Source organism: Scyliorhinus canicula, chromosome 8 (assembly GCF_902713615.1).
Source record: "Scyliorhinus canicula chromosome 8, sScyCan1.1, whole genome shotgun sequence".
Classification (NCBI taxonomy): Eukaryota; Metazoa; Chordata; class Chondrichthyes; order Carcharhiniformes; family Scyliorhinidae; genus Scyliorhinus; species Scyliorhinus canicula.
The window spans coordinates 190,478,887-190,491,615 of record NC_052153.1 but is presented as its reverse complement, the minus strand read 5'-3'; the positions used below and the strand labels follow the sequence as shown (position 1 = coordinate 190,491,615).

General features: G+C 49.7%; 1 protein-coding gene across 3 annotated transcripts in view; it reads right to left on the bottom strand.

Moving 5' to 3' along the window:
- The window catches only part of poln (polymerase (DNA directed) nu), a 479,439-nt gene that overhangs the window by 261,897 nt on the left and 204,813 nt on the right, over positions 1 to 12,729 (bottom strand). The gene's annotated exons all lie outside the window — the stretch shown is intronic.

The window sequence follows — 12,729 nt, the reverse complement described above, 5'->3', positions numbered from 1 at the left end:
GTCTCCAGTCAACTCAGCATAGTGTCAACCCACAGTTAAAGTATGTATGATAGTTAAGAGTTCAATAAAATTGAGTTGCATTTCTTCAAGTGTTGGAAGCCTGTCTCTTTCACTGCTGCAGTAAACGCAGTCCTCGCAGACCCAGCTTACCCAACACATCAGTTTCCACACTCCGGCGCCGATTCAGGTACACTGAGGGAAAATTCAGAATGTCCAATTCACCTAACAAGCAAGTACTATCAGCCTATTCGGCTTGCTCTAGAAGACCTAGAGTCTCCAGTAATTAAAGATTAATCACCAGTGCACTGCTGCAAGTAACATAGAACATACAGTGCCGAAGGAGGCCATTCGGCCCATCAAGTCTGCACCGACCCACTTAAGCCCTCACTTCCACCCTATCCCCATAACCTAATAACCCCTCCTAACCTTTTTTTGGTCATCAAGGGCAATTTAGCATGGCCAGTCCACCTATCCTGCACGTCTTTGGGCTGTGGGAGGAAACCGGAGCCCCCGTAGAAAACCCATACAGACACGGGGAGAACGTGCAGACTCCGCACAGACAATGACCCAGTGGGGAATCGAACCTGGGACCCTGGCACTGTGAAGCCACAGTGCTATCCACGTGTGCTACCGTGCTGCCCAAACCTAGGAAACGAATCACAGAAACATTTGAACGGATATGATAGCATTAAGGCCGTCATTTAAATGATATAGTGCAGAAACCTGGGCACTCACACTCCACCTCTTTCCACTGATGAACATCTGGAGAGCCAGTCAAGGGTGTTGTTACAATCTCACACCTCCAGCACGTGGCTAAGAGCTAGTCTGATTCAGTTAGACAGCGTAACCACACATAGGTTAGTAGAGAGTGAAACTCACAGAGAACTGTGCTAACTGTGCTATTAGTTCAATAAACCTGATTGAACTAACGTCAAGGTCTGGAGTATCTTTCTGATCTAAGCTGCATCCAGTTGCAGCCAGTGTTAGACCAGCGTACCTAACACGACAGATACAAAGCTAGGTCGGAATGTGTGTTGTGAGGATGTTGTAAAGCGGCTACAGGAGCATTCGTAACAAATGGAAACCCCGGAGTGCAGGGGCAGTTCCACAGGGTAAGTGGGTGGTTGATCCCGCAGGAGCAGGGGTGGGGGGGGAAACAAAACCCCTCATCAGAATAGTCACCTGGAATGTCAGAGGACTTAATGGCCTAGCGAAAAGATCCAGAGTCTCTGCCCAACTGAGAAGTATGAAAGCCGATACTGTCTTCCTCCAAGAGACACAGAAGGACCAACTGTGGATAAGAAAGGGCTGGGTGGGACAGACGTACCATTCATGCTAAAGGACAAGATGGGAGTAGCCATACTACTTAATAAGAGGACGATGTTCACAGCGACGAGGACGGTTATGGACCCAGGGAGACGGTACATCATGGTCAGCGGTGCCCGAGACAGGCACCAGTGGCCCTGGTCAACGTGTACGTTCCCAACTGGGGCGACACGGAGTTTATAAAGAAAACCATGGTGGAAATCCCCGATTGGTAGGTAGCCACCAACTGGGGCAGCACAGTGGCTCAGGACCTGTGTCTGTGTGGCTCTCACCCCCACAATCCAAAGAAGTGCAGGGTTGGTGGATTGGCCACACTATATTGCCCCTTAATTGGGAAAGAAAAGAATTGGGACACTTTGAATTTATTTAAAAAAAGATACCCACCGACTAATCATGGGGGGGGGGGGGGGGGGGGGGGGGCTTTAACTGTGTACGGGACCCACTGCCAGACAGATCACAGCCCAAATAAGGGAAGACTTCAAATATGGCAAAATAATTAAATGCATTTATGGAGCAGATGGGGCAGTGGATCCATGGACATTCACACGCCCAGAGAAGAAAGAGTTCTCCTTCTTCTCCCAGGTAAACAAGGTAAACTCGCGCATCGACTTCTTTGCGGTGGGGAAAGTGCTGCTTCCAGCGACAGTAAGAGCGGAGTATTCCGCGATCGTAATCACCGACCATGCTCCACAGTACATGGATGTGAGTTTGGAGATGGGCTGTGCCCAATGTCCCCCCCCCCATAGAAGTTGGTCACGGCCCTCCTTGCCGATAAGGCATTTTGCAAGAAAATATCACAGGCCATAGACGGGTATATTACCATTAACCAGAATGGGGAGGTCTCACCCTCCATGTTCTGGGAGGCACAGAAGACTGCGATCAAGGGTGAAATTATCGCCTACAAAGCACGTAGTGGCAGGCAGGAGAAGGCGGCTAGGCAACAACTGGTCGACTCCAAACTGGAGATGGACCGGCGATTCTCCGAGGCCCTGACCGTAGAGCGTCTGGTGGAGAGGGAAAAGCTACAAATAGACTCCACTAGGAAGGCAGCACACCAGCTCCACTAGACACGGTGACAAACCCAGCCACCTGCTGGCTCACCAGCTGAGAAAGCAGGTCCGCCAGGAGGGAAATAGCACAGATTAGGGACAACAAAGGCAGACTAGTAGCCAAGCCAGAAAAGGTCAACAAAGCATTCAAAGCCTTCCACCACGGGATGAAACCATCTGTGCCCCCCCGAAACAGAAACTCGATGGACTGGACATGCCAGTCGTGGGGGAAGATAGAAAACGGGGGCTGGAAGCACAATTGGGACTGGGAGAAGTCATGGAAAGCATTAGCTCCATGCCGGCGGGGAAGGCCCCGGGACAAGACGGACTACCGGCCGGACCTCTATAAAAAATTGGCACAAGCACTTGCAGGAGATGTTCACAGACTCGACAGAAAGGGGCACGCTGCCACCAATGCTCGCACAAGCCTCAATCTCACTGATACCCAAGAAACGCAAAGACCTGCCTGAATGCGGGTCCCACAAGCCCATTTTGCTGCTCAATGTGGACGAGAAAATACTGTCCAAAATCCTGGCCAGACTACTGGAGAACTGCTTGTCAGAGGTGGTCGCAGATTGACCAGACAGGTTTTGTTAAGGATAAGCACCAAACATCGAAAATCAAGCGTCCATGGAATGTGATAACGACCTAATTGCACGATGACACCGGAATGGCGACTCTCACACAGATCCTCTTCTTACAATGTGTCTGCGTGGATTTCCTCGGGGTGTTCTGGTTTCCTCCCACAGTCCAGGTTAGGTAGATTTTTAAAAATAAAGTTAAAGTACCCAATTATGTTTTCCAATTAAGGGGCAATTTAGCATGGCCAATCCACCTATCCTGCACATTTTGGGTTGTGGGGGCGTAACCCACGCAGACACAGGGAGAATGTGCAAACTCCACACAGACAGTGACCCAGGGCCGGGATTCGAACCTGGGTCCTCAGCGCCGGAGGCAGCAATGTGCCACCGTGCTGCCCTGATTGTCCATAATTTATTATGAAACAACTGCGTGGTAAAGATAACTGAAATAAATAAATAACAAATTACTAACACTAACTAATATAGAGCGACTGCAAAATATGTCTATCCTCCAACACAACTTACTCCCGACTGCCTCGAGGCACAGAGCCGCATGGTAGACTTACACTGCCACCTGTTGGTCGGAGGTCATGTATACTATTCCATACAGAATTGCTTTATGCACAACATCACAGAGCCTTGTTGCAAAGGTCTGTGATTTGTATCAATCAGTTTCTGTTTTCACTCACATCACCAAGCAACACTGCAGTCACTTTGGTTTCAGTAACAGAGGATTAAGATAATTTTCTCGATAAAGATGCATTACCAGGTACTTGGAGGCAATGGGTTAATTTCTCTCTTACTGCATTGAAGGACACTTCTGGGTCACAGGACAAAAAAGTCCTAATTTTAAATTGGCAGCCGTACCATAAATAAACTATTGTGAATCTGCCCATTCCACATCCGGGCAAAAATGCTGAACACCATAAGGTGAGAGAGAGGTCGAGTGACAGAGTTAAAATAGGGCAGACAGATTTTTGAAGCACTCCAGTTTTGAGTTATAGCTGTATTGTCAAAAGGGAACAATCTAACTTCGTCTCCCTGTGTCACTACTTCTCAATATCTCTGTACCAATCTCCCTACATAACATTGTAACTCAACTTCTACATTCATATCAAGACGCTGAAGTAATTGAGACAGGCATGAGGCAGGGGGAAGAAAAAACAAATGTGCGATGAGAGGCACATATGGAAAATTGAAAGAGTCATTTGGGAATGGGGAAAGGAGGCTAATGAGGCGAGGGCGAGTGACTGGACCAGATAGGAACAGAAAGAGAAACAAGGAGAATAAATACATTCCTGTGATAAAAGGAAAAACGGAGAGAAGAGTCATACATGAGGAGAAACCCAGGAGAAAAGAGACTTGCAATGCATAAGAGAGGCATTGAAAGGTAGAAATAATGGCATAGGCATGGAGGTAAAGTCAATCAGACATGGTGGGGGCTGCGGAGCAACTTATAGGGAGAACAGAACTGAAATGATTATGGTTAGCCCAGACATGGCCCGGGGGTGAGAGAGAAACAGAGGGACTTGTCTTTCTTCCTTGTGCTCCAGTTACTCTACGCCTGCGCAGTCGAGGGTGCACCTCCTTCCTCCTGTCTCACCCAGCCTGAGGGAGGAGGATTGGGAGAGACAGAATGCAAAGCAAATGCATTGAGATCGTAAGCAGGCTCGCCTGTCACATTAAAGGTAAGCGAATGTGGCGTGGGTCCCGAAGGTCAGCTGAGGTGGGTCCTAAAGGTCGGCCGAGGTGGGTCCCAAGGTCGGCCGACATGGGTCCTGAAGATCGGCCAACGTGGGTCCCGAAGTTCGGCCGACATGGGTCCCGAAGGTCGGCCGATATGGTCCTGAAGATCGGCCAACGTGGGTCCCGAGGGTCAGCCGACATGGGTCCTGAAGATTGGCCAACGTGGGTCCCAAGGGTCAGCCGACATGGGTCCTGAAGATCGGCCGACATGGGTCCTGAAGATCGTCCAACATGGGTCCTGAAGATCGGCCAACATGGGTCCTAAAGATCGGCCAACGTGGGTCCTGAAGATCGGCCGACATGGGTCCTGAAGATCGGCCAACATGGGTCCTGAAGATCGGCCAACATGGGTCCTGAAGATCGTCCAACATGGGTCCTGAAGATCGGCCGACATGGGTCCTGAAGATCGGCCAACGTGGGTTCCGAAGGTCGGCCAACATGGGTCCTGAAGATCGGTCGACATGGGTCCTGAAGACCGGTCAACGTGGGTCCCAAAGGTCGGCCGAGGTGGGTCCCAAAGGTCGGCCGACATGGTCCTGAAGATCGGCCAACGTGGGTCCCAAGGGTCAGCCGACATGGGTCCTGAAGATCGGCCGACATGGGTCCTGAAGATCGGCCAACGTGGGTCCTGAACATCGGCCAATGTGGGTCCTAAAGATCGGCCAACGTGGGTCCCGGAGATCGGCCAACGTGGGTCCCGAAGGGCGGCCAACATGGGTCCCGAAGATCGGCCGAGGTCGGTCCCAAAGATCGGACAGTTGGCAAATGTGGGTCCCGGGAGAAAATTTTTGTAAAACACTACTCTAGTCAATGCTCAATGCCTTTAGGCCTCATGGAGATGGAAGACTGACCTCAGGGCAGAAAGGGAGGAAAACCTAGGGAATCCCAGCGAATTCCCACAGATGCACCGCAGAGGCTGAAGGGCAAAAATGGGCGTTAGTTCACACATAACTGCCTTGACTGGATTGTAAACATCTAGCTGAAAAGAATCGTTATTGAACTCAGAACCATGTGATTCTGAGTGCTGCCAACTGAGCCACGGCTGACAGCACCACGGACTTCAGCGGGTCAAGAAGGCGGCTTACCACCACCTTCTCAGGGGCAATAAGGGATGGGCAAAAGATGCTGGCTAAGCCAGCGACGCCCACACCCTGTGAAGCAATGTTAGAAAAATCTTTCAGTCGCTGAGCCTATCCTGACATTTTACAAACGGATTACTCTCCGGAGATCACTTTCAATAACAACTCCATTGAATACTTTTAAAAGCCACAATTAAAAGATCCAACCAGTGCCGAGCAGTCAGGCTCTTTTATGACCTGAAAGCATCAGTTTCCATTGATCAATGAGGTGGCTTACAGATGGAAGATTGCTTTAGAGTCTCATTGCAAATTAATCACAATAAATTGACATGAATGGTAAATGAATTGGGACAGTACTAATGGAGTTTTATTGTAGCTCAGTTTACAATAACCTAATATCACAACAATACCATGGTAGCGGAGTGATATAAACATAGATATATATATTCCAATTTTTTCATTTAAACTTCCAACAAAGCTACGCTTTAATGGTAAAAATGTAGAAATCAATAATCATTGTTAACGTGACCTGAAATGCATGCTCTGAATGTTTTAACATATTTCTGAGCTTTATCTAGAGCAGTCCAGCCTCCCTCATTGGAGCCAAAACCTCCCATTGCCCCATGGACCTTTGGTACAACATTTACAATCTTCTTTTGCCACCAACGATTGCCTCATTTAGGATCTCTCTCTCTCAAAATCTCCGAAAATTCGTGTTGAAGGAACGGGTGGAGTAGAAATTCAGTGCTGCGGTGACCTTGACCGCCATAGGGATTCCATGCCTACCCGGTCCATTCGAAATGAGGTCTTCTTCCAGGGGGATGCATCTCATCTCAACGACCCCCTGACGGGCAAGTTTGAGCCTCCTGGGGCATTGGTTCTCAGACATTTGATTTGAATTGATTTATTATTGTCACATGTATTATTATACAGTGAAAAGTATTGTTTCTTGCATACCGTACATAGGGAAGGAAGGAGAGACTGCAGAATATAATGTTACAGTTATAACAAGGTGTAGAGAAAAGATCAACTTAATACGAGGTAGGTCCATTCAAAAGTCTGATGGCAGTAGGGAAGAAGCTGTTCTTGAGTCGGTTGGTACGTGACCTCAAACTTTGGTATCTTTTTCCTGACGGAAGAAGGTGGAAGAGAGTATGTCCGGGGTGCGTGGGGTCCTTAATTATGCTGGCTGCCTTTCTGAGGCAGCGGGAATTAGAGATAGAGTCAATGGATGGGAGGCTGGTTTGCGAGATGGACTGGGCTACATTCACGACCTTTTGTAGTTTCCTGTGGGCTTGGGTAGAGCAGGATCCCTACCAAGCTGTGGTTCAACCAGAAAGAATGCTTTCTGTGGCTCACCTTTAGACGTTGGTGAAGCCCGTAGCTGACATGCCAAATTTCCTCAGTCTTCTGAGAAAGTAGAGTCGTTGGTGGGCTTTCTTAACTATAGAACATAGAACAGTACAGCACAAAACAGACCCTTCGGCTCTCGATGTTGTGCCAAGCATTGTCCGAAACCAAGATCAAGCTATCCCACTCCCTGTCATTCTGGTGTGTTCCATGTGCCTCTCCAATAACCACTTGAAAGATGTAACAATAGTAGTAATGTGCAGAATACTGACACTTTTTAAAATTAGATTAGCATTTGAATTTAATTTGAAAATGTTGCCATTAGAAGTGTTGATATAGGCTATAATGTCTGTGAGAGTGTCGGCATGGGGGGACCAAGACAGGCTGTTGGTGATCTGTACACCTAAAAACTTGAAGCTCTCGACCCTTACTACTTCGTTCCCATTGATGTAGACAGGGGCATGTTCTCCATTACGCTTCCTGAAGTCGATGATAATCTCCTTTGTTTTGTTGACATTGAGGGAGTGATTATTGTCGTCACGCCAGTTCACCAGATTCTCTATCTCATTCCTATACTCTATCTTGTCATTGTTTGAAATCCGACTCACTATGGTGGTGTTATCAGCAAATTTGAAAATCGAGTTGGAGGGGAATTTAGCCACAAAGTCATAGGTGTATGAGGAGTATAGTAGGGGGCTGAGGACACAGCCTTGTGGGGCACCGGTGTTGAGGATGATCGTGGAGGAGGTGCTGTTGTCTATCTTTACTGATTGTGGCCTGTGGGTTAGAAAGTTCAGGATCCAGTCGCAGAGGGAGGAGCCGAGACCAAGGCCACGGAGTTTGGAGATGAGTTTCGTAGGAATGATGGTGTTGAAGGCTGAGCTGTAGTCGATAAATAGGAGTCTGACATAGGTGTCTTTGTTATCTAGGTGTTCTAGGGTAGAGTGCAGGGCCATGGAGATGGCTTCTGCTGTGGACCTGTTGCAGCGGTAGGTAAACTGTAGTGGATCAAGGCAATCCGGGAGGCTGGAGTTGATTCATGCCATGACTAATCTTTCGAAGCACATCATGATGATGGATGTCAGAGCCACTGGATGATAGTCATTAAGGCATGCTGCTTGGCTTTTCTTTGGTACAGGGATGATGGTCATCTTCTTGAAGCAGATAGGGACCTCAGATTGTTGTAAAAAGAGGTTGAAGATGTCTGCGAATACCCCCGCCAGCTGATCCGTGCAAGCCCTGAGTGCTCGTCCGGGTACCCCATCCAGGCCAGTGGTTTTCCCTGGGTTGACCTTCGAGAAGGCTGCTCTGACGTCTGCAGTGGTGATCTCAGATACAAGTTCATCCGCGGCTTCTGGGGTGGAGGGCTCGCTCTCGCTGACCTCTTGCTCAAAGCGGGCATAGAATGCGTTGAGCTCATCAGGGAGGGGTGCGTTGGAGCCGACGATTTTACATGCCTTCATCTTGCAGCCTGTTATGTCTTGCAGACCTTGCCATAGATGGCAGGGGTCCGTGTGACTAGCCTGGGACTTGAGCTTGGTCCGTTACTGTCTTTTAGCATCTTTGATGGATTTTTTTAGATCATATCTGGCTTTCTTGTAGAGGTCAGGGTCGCCTAACTTGAATGCCTCAGACCTAGACTTCAGCAAGCAGTGGATATCCCTGTTCATCCAGGGTTTCCGGTTGGGAAACACGCGGATTTGCTTCTTTGGCACACAGTCTTCTACACACTTACTAATGAAGTCAGTTACTGTAGTGACGTACTCGTTCAGGCTGGTCGCAGAGTTTTAAAAAACTGACCAGTCCACTGACTCTAAAGCAGTCCCAGAGGGGATTATCGATTCCTCAGACCAACAATGCACAACTTTCTTTGACGGATTCTCCCGCTTCAGTTTCTGCTTATAAGCCGGGAGCAGGAGCACAGCCTTGTGGTCAGATTTGCCAAAGTGTGGGCGGGTGATAGAGCAGGAGGCATGTTTGATATTTGTGTAGCGGTGGTCCAGGATGTTTGGGCCTCTGGTGGAACAGGTGACATGTTGGTGGTAACTGGTAGTATGCCTCTTGAGCTTGGCCTGATTGAATTCCCCAGCTACAATGAACAAGACCGCGGGATGTTTTGTTTCAAGGCTATTTGTGGTGGTGAGTTATTTCGTCCAGGGCGATTTTCATGTTCGCATAGGGTGGGATGGATGTAAACAGCCGTCAGGGATAACGGAGCTGAACTCCCGCGGAGGTAGAAGGGGCGGCAGGTATCCAGGTCCGGGGAGCAGAAACTCGCCAGTGTTGCTACATCCAGGCACCAGGAGGTGTCCAGGAAGCCTATCCTTTCCCTATGTATCATGTTCGGGGTATCACCTCCTATGAGCTGGAGCTTCTGTGTTCATCACTCTGTCCTGGGGAGCAGCAGAAGGCTGAGGGAAGGCTTTGCTTTGCGATTGGGAGTTGCTGCTGCTGCTCTTCCTTCTCACCTGAAGTCGAAGGTAGAGCTTGAAGGTAGAGCTGCAAAAGAGGTTCCCTGCTGCTGTGTCTGCAGATCAAAGGCAAAACAACTCCAGCTAACAGGAAGACCCGCAAAATATTGGATATCACCTCCAAAGCACAATCTCAGAAGAAATCCTGTCAGGAAAATGACCGTCACATAGGCAAGCAGCAGCTATGGATTTCGGATTTAAGCTTCCTTTCAATTACTCAATTCCATCAGTTTCTGCTGCCTTTTCACCTTATTTTGTCTGGCGAGTTCCGCAAATCCGGGAAATCCATGTGCATAGAGTTAAAAAAAACCTGTGTTAAAAAGACACCTCAGTAGTATAGTGGTTAGCACAGTTGCTTCACAGCTCCAGACTCCCCAGGTTCGATTCCCGGCTTGGGTCACTGTCTGTGCAGTCTGCACGATATCCCCCATGTCTGCGTGGGTTTCTCCGGGTGCTCCGGTTTTCCTCCCACAATCCAAAGATTTGCAGGTTAGGTGGATTGGCCATGCTAAATTGCTCTTGGTGTCCAAAAGGTTAGGTGGGCCACGGGGATAGGGTGGAGGTGTAGGGATAGGGTGGAGGTATGGGCTTGGGTGGGGTAGGGTGCTCTTTCCAAGGGCAGGTGCAGACTGGATGGGCCGAATTACCTCCTTCTGCGCAGTAATTCTATGATAATTCTATGAATAAAAAAAACAGCAGCTAATGATCGCTTTAGATATTTAAATTGCAGATCGATCTGTCACGTGAACTCTCCCCTCTCCTTCCACCTATCAATTCCTCCCAACACATTTGGCTGGATGTTTTGGCCGTGCCTGCCGCTAGATTGCCATGGACGGGACGCAGACCTTGTAAAGGTCCGTTGACTGGCGTAGTCACCACTAGTAGTATATTACATGTATTACGGCACTGCCTGTATAGTAGAGGTACATGGGTAAATCCCTGCCTGCTGGCTCCACCCAGTAGGTGGCGTATAAATGTGTGTGCTCACCGGTGCTGGAGCCATTCTGGTTCCAGCTACATGAGACACCACATCTTGCTCAATAAAGCCTCGATTGTTCCACCATTCTCGTCTTTGTGGTAATTGATAGTGCATCAATTTATTGAGCAAGATTTTTTAAAATGTTGGATCTCCGCATCAAGCCTGATCGCCTGCAGCTGAGCCCTCAAGCAGCCGACGCTACGTCCGCCTTTGACCACTGGCTAACCTGCTTCGAAAGCTCCCTCCGAACAGCCGCTGAGGAACCCTCGGACTCGCAGAAGCTCCAATTCCTCTATTCACGGGTGAACCCTGACATTTTTCCTCTCATCCGGGACTTTACGTTCGACCATTCAATCAAGTATACGCCAGGCACCTCCTGGCCTCGAGACAGCAACTCCCCGGTGAGTCTCTGGACGGTTTCTGGCGTGCCCTGCACATCCTAGTTAAGAACTGTGACTGCCAGGCAGTTTCGGCAGTCCAGCACACCAAACGTTTAATTCGAGACGCCTACGTTACGGGCAAGAAGTCTGCATATGTCCGCCAGCGGCTACTGGAAGGGGGCACGCTTGATCTTGCGGGAACTAGGCAGCTCGCTAACTCGTTAGAAGTGGCCTCCCGTAATGTTCAGCCCTACACCCCCAACCGCGTGGCACCCTCATGGGCATCGTGGGCCCCACCAGCTGACGACTCCAGCTCACCGTAAGCCTGCGCCGCGCAGCAGCCAGCCAACCCTGGGAGGTCCAAGTGCTATTTTTGCGGGCAAAACAAACACTCCAGGCAGCGCTGCCCGGCGCAGAGCACGACCTGCAACATGTGTGGGAAGAAGGGACACTTTGTTTCTGTTTGCCAGGCCCGGTCGGTCGACGCTGTTTCCAGGCCCAGTCTTCCTACATCCCCCACGTGCGACCCAGGGGCTCCGCCATTTTCCTCTTCGCAAGCAACGTGCGGCCCATGCGCGCCACCATCTTCCTCACCGCAAGCCACGTGCAGCCCGTGGGCGCCGCCACCTTTGATGTCGCCCGCCATGTGTGCCCCGTGGGTGCCGCCATCTTCTGCGCCATTTTGGACAGCGCCTCAGGACCCCTGCTCATCTGGCCGTTCATCGCCCCTGCCGCAACCTTCACCACCGCTGACCAGCCCGGGACCTCTCAGCATCTACCGCAGCTCGCCTCGATCACCCTGGATCAGTCTCGGCCCCGCAACCTCGCAACCGCGACGGTTAAGATCGATGGGCACGAGACGACCTGCCTTTTTGACTCCGGGAGCGCAGAAAGCTTCATCCACCCCACTACGGAAGTCCACTTCCAGGGTCTCGCTCCCAACATGGCTGACAGTTCCTGGACCCATCCTCCTTTGGAAGCATGTGCGGACCCATAAGTCAGACCCATTGGTCAAAAAAGTCCACCTCTTACATGCTAACCCGCAGTATGCCTACGTGGCGCACCCCGACAGGCGCCAGGTGGTAATTGATAGTGCATCATTGACCTCGGTCACCTAGCCTGAAGAATCCCGCCCATTTTCTCCACTCTATCAAAATGACTTTATAATTTTTACAACACACATCAAGGCACATCTCAGTCTTCTTGTTTAAGAGGAAAGAGCCCCTGGCCTGTTCAGTCCTTTCCTCATAGCTGCACCCTCTCAGTTCTAGCATCATCCTTATAAATCTTCTTTGCATTTTCTCCAGTGCTTTTACACTCTCTCTGTGCACAGTAACTTCCTGTCCAGTTCCTGCCAAGAAACTCTCAGCGATGTACTGATTCCATCTCCCACCTCACCTGCGTATTCAACCTCAACCCTCTGAGCTTCTAAACACATTCCAATTTTGATTGATATAGGATAATATTCTGTTCTCACGATACATTAAAAAGGTACCCATACATATAGCCACGGAGTTGTTGTGGCGCAGTGGGTAGTGTCCCTCTCTCTGAGCCAGAAGCTCTGTGTTCAAGTCCCACCCCAGGACGTGATTTCCAAAGGTGTGCTCATAATGTGGTGCAACCGATCGAGTATCAACCTGGAAATCCTTCCAATACATGCCAATGGCAGGGAGCAAGAGTGGGAGAGGTTCCTGTTCAGCCATGCGGTGGAAAGAATGTTGGAGCTTCTCCCGACCCCGTCCATAGCTCCAGACTATAACATGTATGT